Here is an 8,736-nt window from a genome sequence, read left to right as displayed (position 1 = left end):
TTATCCCCCTCCCAGTTTACCATCAGAATGATCCACATCCCATACATCCTCCTTCTCCCCCAGTCCCCTGTCTCCTCTCCATGAGAATGTCCCAAGTACCACCACCGCACCAGACCTCCCCACTCCCTGGGACATCAAGTTTCTTGAGAGTTAGGTGCATATTCTCTGAATCTAGACCCAGCAGTCCTCTGCGGCATATGTGTTAGGATCCTCATATCAGGTGGTGTTTACTGCCTGGTTGGTGGCCCAGTGTCTGAGAGATCTTGGGGGTCCAGGTGAGTTGAGACTACTGGAATAATTCTTCAAAAGCATTTATAAATTCATCCCACAATTTTGATCCTTTTCCTTTCTTGGTGTCACACAACTGCCTCTCCTGTAAACTGATGAAAAGATAAATTTAGGAGATGAGGTTGGTGAGGGGGTCCCTTCATTTTCATGTACAGCACAATACAAAAAGGGCCAAGTTTTTGAACGACCCAAACATATACTTTCAATCATTTAGAACACGTAACTATTTACAGTTGTTAACAACAAATAAAAAGGCAGTGGAACTACGAAATGAGCTATAAAGTGTACAGTGTTTTCTAAAACCCAACTAATGGTAATGGTGACTGACTGACTTTGGTTTCATATATCTTCTGGAGACACAAATCATAGGATGATCACTCCTTTTCCAGGTCAGAGTTTGAATTGCCATTCGTACTTTAGTTTAGTGTGTAACATTAGCTTTTGGCTATTACATCACTCATGACCTTCAAGATATTTATGAACACCTTCGGAAACTGCTGAGTACCTGGAAAAGACATATTTTTTCCATATAATTTTGTTTTTCAGGAGATTTTTTTGAGTAACTAGTATGGATAGTATTGGTTCTAAGAATAAGGAAACATACTCAAAAGTTGGACAATACTCTTCCCTGCCACCAAGAGATACCAGCCCATTATTTCATTTCTAACCTTTTGCCCTACTGCCTTCTCCTGGGAATATTGTTGCAAATTTCCAGAGAATGATGTGTTTTCGTTGGCTGTTGAAGCGTCATAGCAAGGAGTTAGGGTATGGCCCAGCACTGGTCTAAACATGGGCCTTTTGTTTTAAGACAGAATGCAGTAGGGTAAAATAGATGAAAATTAACACCAACATCCTAGTCTATTTCATCAACTTATGTCCAGAAAGCTATCGCCCCCCCCCCTTCTCTCTCCTCTCATTTTCCATTCCTCTCTGAGATTGTGTGAGGCTGAAGATGTAGAGAGTGTGGAAGGGTGGAAGGGTGGAGGTATATTCTAGGTGAGTGTTCTCAAAAGGTACTTCTGAATTTCTTTGGATTTGCTCAAGGATTCCAATATTCCTCCAACATAAAAAGTTTGTTTTAAGAGAAAACTCCTGTATGTAAATTGAACTGCTTAGATGATTTTACCTGTAGAATGACAAAAGTGGAAGTTCATTAAAATAAAATTTTCCACTCTGATTGTTTTGTGTTCTTTTCGATTAATAATATTAATAGTCTAATCCAGGAATTCAAAATACTATTATAATTTTAAAATTAGTGAGACCAGGTGACAGGAAAATTGAAGTATTTAAACAACCACCCCTCCATTTATCTTGGAAAATATTGCATTCACAACACCATCCCAAGGAATCTTAAGGTGTGAAAAATAATTTTCAAGTCAGATACTCAGAAAAAACTTGAGATATGTCAAGTACTGACAAGTATATTAATCTACATACATTTATACATATGAAGATTTTGTACTAAGATTTTTGCCTTTAAATGTTACTTCTTTATTAACTTAAAAATCTTAGCTATGGTCATAGGCGTGGGTTATAGGTTGAAGGGAGCAGATTCTTGTGTCCTAGGGCAACACATTGCACCTCGGACAAATTCTTACTAGTGAAACCAGAGACAGTGTATTTCAAAAGATAAAGACACTCCTGGGAATGGTAATGTGTCCATGAGCTGGACACCAAGGACAGGACCTGCATGAAATTATGTTTCAAAGTATTTTGAAATTAACACCTCAGCTCTCCCAGAAATAAAGACACTCATGTGTGTTTAAACATATGAGAACATCGCCAGACATTTGCATTCTAACAGTAAAGATTACTCTGTGATGTGTCTCTCACCCTTTAAATGTCCTTTCTGCTCAAATTACATGAATATATAACCTAACGGTCATGTATAACATATTGTTGTCAAATGAATGAATGAAAAGTTGATTTCTCAGGTGCTACATCTTCCATTTTCATTTCTATTAGCACGCATGTCCTTGTCCTACAAACCATTTCAGACAGTGAAATAAGTTACATATACAATTAAATTACACTTTTAAAAATATAATTTAAAATTTTAAGGAGATTTTCTTTCAAGGTGCCTAAATGTTCTAAAGCTACTATTAGGTACCTTGTTAGTTATTTGCAGGTCTATATGTAAGGACCCTCATTTTGGGGCACCTGTTGAAGTTTTTTCAGGTTCTTGTTTACAGGATAAATATTGTAACATTGACACAGAATAGGACAATACAAACAGAGATCCTGCCTACAGCAAGATGTACAGCAAACACCATCATGGAAGACTTCTCTCTGACTACTACATGAGTATACTCACAAAAACATATTATATATGCATATATGTGTGTATGTGTGCATGTGTGCATCTGTGCATGTGTGTATATATGTGTATGTGTCTACGTATATATGCATGTATTTATGTGTGTACGTGTGTATGTGTGTATGTGTGCATTGTGCATGTGTGTATATATGTGTATGTGTGTATATGTACATGTGTACATGTGTATATTATATGTGTATACGTGTATATATGTATATATTATGTGTATGTGTATTATATCAATTTTTAAAGGAAGAATTACTATAAATTCTGATTTAAATATGGATTATGGCCATTGTTCGTTCATAGATCTTGTGTATAATCTCTTTTATCCTCTGCAATAAACAGTAGTTTTCTTCTTCATTACTCTTTATATTCTCTGACTTCTTTAGACAAAGATCACAAGGGCCAGGAAAAAAATAACTCTAGACTGAGATCCTAGTAAGTATATTATCTCTCTCTCTCTCTCTCTCTCTCTCTCTATATATATATATATATATATATATATATATGTGTGTGTGTGTGTGTGTTTATGACTATCTATCTATCTAATTATCTATCTATCTTCAATTATGTGTTTATCCATCTAAATCTGTACCTTAATTATCTGTATCTGTGTATACGGTTGCTATATATAACTTAGAAGCAAAAATATATTCTGAATCTGGCTTCATATAGTAAACACTTTCACAGAGCAGCATTAGGGCAAGTATATGGTTGGATAAATAGTCATTAATGTTTTTAAAATCTATTACAATTTCCTCTCATTAAAGAATCTACCACTGTTAAATAGCACAAATGTTTTCAAGGTAAAGACTATGAAAACAAAACTAATACTCCATTCAATATGCCTTTAATGCATGTTTAATAAAGGTTGTACAGTATTAATCTGTGCTCGGTTTAAGAATGGTAGCGGCTTCTTGAACATTGGTGGGATGGGGATTGTACTATTAGACGCACACTTTTGAACATGGATGAATAGTTTGAGTCTCTTGATGAAAGTTCTCCTCTTTGGAGATTAGAGTTTAAAAGCATAGTGCTTCATTATGAGCAGCAATCAAAGAATGAACATAATTTCTAAGAAGACTCAAAGCAAAACAATTGCTTTACACAGTCTCGTGTTTGTATACTGAATATGACACAAAGACATGGAGAGCAGAGAAACTTTGATGGATTTCTCACTTTTGCACATACCTTGTGAAGACACTAGCAGTTTTTTCTTGAATCTCTTGGCAAATATGTTAGTGGTCCTCGGAAGATGGAAACAGGTCCCTATTATCTCCTCCCATACTGTGAGGAACAGACAAGTTAAAATTTAATGTGGACTTCCAGGTCCAACCGGGGCAAGCCAAGCAGTGGTGAGCTGTTCCCTGTCCCCTCCACTTCCGTTTTAGGCCATGGCTCTGCCTGTTTCCCAGAAGGACTGCTGGCACCAGGGACAACCATGAAAACAAATCATACCCCATCAGCTGCCTGCCAGGTCCCCGCTAAAGCATATCTAACCGCTGTAAAATGCACCTGGTCTGCCTGTATTCCCAGAGGCCTGCCTGCACCAGTGACATCCAGATGGCTATAAGCCAGCTCAAGAACACAATGATCAAGGGCCAGGGCAATATGATCTTACCAAACTAACCGAAAGTGAGTGAGACAGTATCCAAACAAACAGAATCAGAAATGAAAACGGAGACCTAACAACAGTCACCAAGGAAATCCACAGAATCGATAGGTCTTCCTTTAAAAACCTGTACTTCATAAAATGGAAAATCTAAGCTAAATGAATGGTTTTCTTGATCCATACCACAAAGTTAAATTAAGATCAGGTAAACAATTTATGCAGACATATAACTCTTAAAGAAATAGAATTAGCCATTAAAATCTCCCAACCCCAAAAATTACAAGCCCAGGTGGTTTTAGCACAAAATTCTACCAGACTTTCAAAGAAGAGTAAATACCAGTCCTTCACAGTCTGTTTCACAAAATAGAACCAAAATGAACATTGCCACCTTCTTTCTATGAGGCCTGTCACCCTGATATAAAAACTACACAAAAACTCAGCAAAGAAAGAGAATTTCAGATCAATCACTCTTATGAACATTGATGCAAAAAGTACTGAATAAAATACTCAGAAACCAAATCCAAGAACACATCAAAAGCATCATTTACCATGATCAAGTAGACTTCATACCAGGGATGCAGGACTGGTTCGTGATACAAAAATCCATAAATGTAATCTACCATATAAATAATTAAAAATTTTTTGACTACCTCCTTAGATACTAAAAAGAGAGCCTTTGACAAAAATACATTACCCCTTCACGATAGAAGTGTAGGAGAGATCAAGGAAACAAGAAACACACCTAAACACAATAAAGACAATATATAGCAAATGGATAACCAATGTCTAATTAAATGGAAAGAAACTTAAATCAATTCCACTAAAATTAGTGAGAAGATAAGGCTTCCCACTATTTCCATATCTGTTCAAAATAGTACTTAAAGTTTTAGCTATAAGAACAAGACAACTAAAGGAGATCAAGGAGATACAAATTGGAAAGTAATAAGTCAAGTTATTGCTATTCACAGATGATATGGCAGTTTGTATACATAAGGATTTTTACCAGAGAACTTCTACAGCTGATAAACATCTTCATCAAAGTGGCTGAATGCAGAAATATTTTTTTAATTTTATGTTATCATTCTACTGCTGGGCATGGGGCCTCCCTCTTTTGATTATTTTATTTATTTGTATTTCAAATGCTGTCCCCCTTCCCAGTCTCCCCTCCGCAGATTGCTCCTCCAACCCCTCCTTCCTCTTTGCGTTTAAAGCATTACTCCCCCAATCCCCACACACCCACTCCTGCCTCACGTCTCTAGCATCCCCCTTCATTAGGGCAACGAGCCTTTACAGAATCAAGTGCATCCCCGCCCATTGATGTCAGATGAGGAAATCTGCTACATATGCAATGGGAACCATTGACCCACCCATGTATACTCTTTGATTGGGGGTTTAGTCCCTGGGAGCTCTGAAGGGTTTACGTAGTTGATTTTATTGTTCTTCCTATGGGGTTGCAAGCCCCTTCAGCTCCTTCAGTCCTTCCTCTAAATCTTCCAATGGAGTCCCTGGGCTCAGTTTGATGGCTGGCTGTGAGTGTCTGCATCTGTCTTAGGTGCTGGCAGAGCCTCTCAGGAAACAGCCCTACTGGGCTTCTGTCTGCAAGCAGTACTTGGCATCAGCATAGTGTCAGGGTTTGGTGTTTTGCAGATGAGGGGGATCCCATGGTAGAGTGGTCTCTGGATGACCTTTCCTTCAGTCTCTGCTCCAATTTTTGTTCCTATGTTTCCTTTAGTCAGGGACAATTCTGGGTTAAAAACTTTGAGATTGGTGGATGATATTACCCAAAAATAATTTTAAAATAAATATACAGGTAATTTAAGTAATGATTATGGGACTGAGAACAAAATTAGGAAAATATGATGGTTCACAATAACCACAACTAATATAAAGTATCTTGGTTAACTCCTACCAAACTAGCTAAAGAACTGTATAAAAGAATTTAAAGTCTTTAAAGAAATTGAAGATGATATTAGAAGATGGGAAAAGATCTTACATGTTCATGGATCAGTACAACTAACACAAGTAAAGACCTTCTTACCAGGACAATATATAGATTCAACACAGTCCTCATCAAAAGTTCAACACCACAGTTATTTACAGAAGTTAAAATAATAATACTCAACTTCTTATGGAAAAATCAAAAAACCAAGGGTTGCTAAAACAATCCTGTACAGTAAAAAAATTCATCAAAAGGGATGGAGGTATCATCGATGATTTCTAGCTGTATTATTGATCAATACTAATAAAATCCACATGATATTGTTGTGAAAAGACAGACTGAACAAGAGAAAGGAATCAAAGATGGAGAAGTAAACCCATACACCCAGGCCCACTTGATTTTTGACAATGAAGCCAAAGCTAAACAACGGAAAAACTAAAAGAAAAAAAATCAACTTCAATAAATGTTTCAGGTCTAACTGGATGTCTGCAGGTAGATCACAAATAGATCCATGTCCATCAGCTTGCACAAACGTAAAGTCTTGGTGGATCAAAGACCTCAACATAAGTCAGGATGCACTATATCTGATAGAAGAGAAATTGGAGAATAATCTTGAATGAATCGGCACAAGAGACAACTTCTTGAACAGAACACCAACAGCTCCAGTGCTATCGTCAACAATGAAAAAATGTGATTTTTCGTCAAAAATGAAAAATGAAGATTTAAAGCTTCTGGAAGTAAAGGAGACTGTCCAAAGGACAAATGGTAGACTACAGAAAGGGGAAAGGTTTTAATCAACCTAACATCTGACAGAAGAAAAAAAGAAAAAATTCCTTAAGAAATTAGACATCAACAAATCAAATAACCCAAGTAAAAATATAGTACAGATCCAAATAGAGAATTTTCAGCAGAGGAATCTCTAATGACTAAGAAGCATCTAAAGAAATGTTCAACATTTTTAATCATATGGAAAAAGTAATTCTAAATGACTGTGGGATTCCATCTCAAACCCATGCGAATAGCTAAGAGAAAATGTGACAGTTCATGCTGGTGAGGGTGTGGAACAAGAGGAACATTCATTCCTCCACTGCTGGTGGGAGGGCAAAGTTGTATAAGCACTTTGGCAATCAATTGGCAGTTGATCAGAAAATTGGGAATAGTTCTACCCCAAGGCCCAGCTATTGCACTTCTTGGCATATACCCAAAAGATGCTCTACCATCCCACAAAGACACTTGGTAAACTATGTTCATAGCAGTTTTACATGTAACACCCAGAAACTGGAAACAACTTAGATGTCTCTCAACTGAAGAATGTATAACACAAATGTGGTACATTTATACAATGGATTATTACTTAGCTATCAAAATAATGACATCAAAAAATTTGTAGGGAAATGGATAGGCTTAGAAGAGATCATCCTGAGTGAGGTAGCTCAGACCCAGAAAGAAAAATATTGTATGCACTCACTTGTAAGTGGATATTAACCAAAAAGTACAGAACAACCATGCTGTAATCCACAGACCCAAAGAAGCTAAGTAACAGGGAGGACCCAAGGGGGATGCTTGAATCTCACTGAGGAGGGGAAAGAGAGTAGACATTTGGAGTAGGTAAAGGAAGGGACCTGAGTGAGAGTGGAGGCGGGGTGGGGAACAGGGGTAGGGATGAGGTAGGGAAGAGAGTTTTGAGGAGACTGGGAGAGAGAACGGAAATCAGTGGTGGGGTGCATTTGTGAAAAGAACTAGAAACCTAGGAAAATAGAAACTCCAAGAAATCTATGTGGGTGCCCCTAGTTAAGACTCCTAGCAGTGTAGGATATGGAAACTGAAATGGCCATCTCCTATAATTAGGCAAGATTTCCATGGAGGGATGAGGATAGCAACCCAGACACAAAACCTTCGACCCACAATTTGCCCTGCCCACAAGATGCGCAGTGACAGAGTAAGTAGAAACTGAGGGAATGTCCAACCAATAAATGGCTGACATTAAGATCCATGCAAAGAGAGGGAGTCCACCCCTGACACTATTAATGATAGCCTGCTATACATGCAGACAGGAGCCTAGCACAACTGTCATCAGAGAGGTTTCACACAGTAACTGATGCAGAGACCTACAGCCAAATACTAGATAGAGCTTGGGGAATCCTGTGAAATAGGTGGAGGGAGGATCCAAAGAGCCAGAGAGGTCAAAGGCATCACAAGAATAACTTCAGAATCAACTAACTTGTGTCCAACAAGGTCACAGAGACTGAACACCAATAAAAGAGAATGTTTGGGCTAGATCTAGGCTACCAGGACATACGTAACAGATATGCAGCTTGGTCTTCATGTCTGTCCTCTAACAGCAGGAGCATGGCTGTCTGTGGTTTGTTGACTGTCTTTGGATGCCTTTCCCCTAACTGTAAGACCTTGTCTAGCTTCAACAGAAGAATATGTGCCCAGTCCTACTGCCACTTCATATTCCAAGGCAGGTTGATATTCATTGGAGACCTCTCTTTCTCTGAGGAGAAAAGAAGGGGGTGGGTGGGATAAGGAGAGGTGAGAAGGAGGAACTTGGAGGAGAGGAGGGAGGGGAAGCTG

Source organism: Rattus norvegicus, chromosome 2 (genome assembly GCF_021556685.1).
Source record: "Rattus norvegicus strain SHRSP/BbbUtx chromosome 2, alternate assembly SHRSP_T2T, whole genome shotgun sequence".
NCBI classification, from domain to species: Eukaryota; Metazoa; Chordata; class Mammalia; order Rodentia; family Muridae; genus Rattus; species Rattus norvegicus.
The sequence above is the reverse complement of the archived record's forward strand: the minus strand, read 5'-3'. Positions refer to the sequence as shown.